Below are 1,435 nucleotides of genomic sequence, written 5' to 3' on the forward strand. Positions count from 1 at the left end.
TTGTGTGATGCCCCTCTGTATCCTTGACCCTTAGAGCAGTGCCCAGTTGAGGCACGGTATGGACTTGGTTGCAAAGTGGGTGTTGTGTGGTAAGGAGCACAAGAGTTTAGATCCAAAATGAAGGCAGATCCCGATAACATTCATTGAAGGAAAAGAGGGCTCACTTTGGGTTTGCCAGACAATTCCCGAACTCTGCTCAAAACCAAGCACATGGAAAACAACACACTAAACTTTTCATAGCCTTTAAAAGTTTGAAACATCCTTATTGAGACTCTTCTTTGGAGCTTTGTGCAGTGGCAGTATCGTAGACAATGAGGTTTATCCGAGGCGCGATTATTGCTAGTTGAGACTCTTCTTGGAATAAAGTTCTGGAAATATTTGGGATGTTCAAAGTGAATATTTACGATGTTTAAAATGCTCTCCTTATTAGCCACTTAATGATAATGTCTTTACCTTCATGTTCAACTTTTCCACTTATCGTTTATTTCATGTCTTAAATAACTCTTCTGGTTGACTTTCTGATGAAAGTGAATAGTGAATACTGACACTAAAACTGGATTTTACTGAATACTGTAAATATGAGGAGATTACATCCTGGTCTGCAGGGTCCAGGAAGAAACACAGGGCTGTTTCTGCCTATGGTTGCAGCTTCCTGTTCTTTTAGGATGGAAATTTCCTGGGGACCCTGTTCCGGGGCATTGCTCATCTCTTGGGCTCTGGGGTCCTCCATGCTGGAGAGAAAGGGGGAGTTCTACTTTCAAGACTGGATGCTACTCCACCTTTAAAGTGATCCTGCCTCAGGGTTGAGGGGTTGCCTGAGTCTCAGGATATCCTGTAAGTGCTGCTAAGACATAAACTCTTGCTGAGAAGTAGACACAGGACCCCACGAGCTTGTTGATTAAGCCAATGGACTGTGGAGCCAGACTGCCTGGGTTTCAATCTCAGCTCTTCTACTTGCTCATAGGATGACTTAGTAAATTACTCAACTTCTCTGTGCCTTGATTTCATCACATGACAAAGGAGGATGCTGATTACTGTACCTACTTCAGAGAACTGTGTTGTGAGGAAGAAATGAGATAATATGCATAAAGCCCTAAGAAAAGTGCCTGGTTTTTTCCTTTTGTTCATTTGTTTTGTTTCTTAAATTCCACATATGAGTGAGATCATATGGTATTTGTCTTTCTCTGACTGACTTATTTTGCTTAGTATTATACCCTCTGGATCACTAACTTGTACACTTGAAGCTAACTTAACACTGTACATTAACTACACTGTTTTTAAAATTTTATAAAACTGTCGGCACATGGTAAATGCTTAATACATGTTATCAATTTTTGTTGTATGCTGAGTATATGGGAATCTTTGTCCCTACTACAGCCCTTTTAACTGAGCCTGTTTCCCTCATTAAAACCCATATTTTGACAATTAGCTTTCA

General features: G+C 40.5%; 1 pseudogene; it reads left to right on the forward strand.

Annotated features, from left to right (window-relative positions):
- The first annotated feature begins 282 nt into the window (after nucleotides 1–282).
- LOC120224504 lies at nucleotides 283–398 on the forward strand (annotated as a pseudogene).
- The last annotated feature ends 1,037 nt before the right edge of the window (nucleotides 399–1,435 follow it).

The sequence above is a fragment of the Hyaena hyaena genome, unplaced genomic scaffold (assembly GCF_003009895.1).
Source record: "Hyaena hyaena isolate Hyena2069 unplaced genomic scaffold, ASM300989v1 scaffold_1183, whole genome shotgun sequence".
NCBI lineage: Eukaryota > Metazoa > Chordata > Mammalia > Carnivora > Hyaenidae > Hyaena > Hyaena hyaena.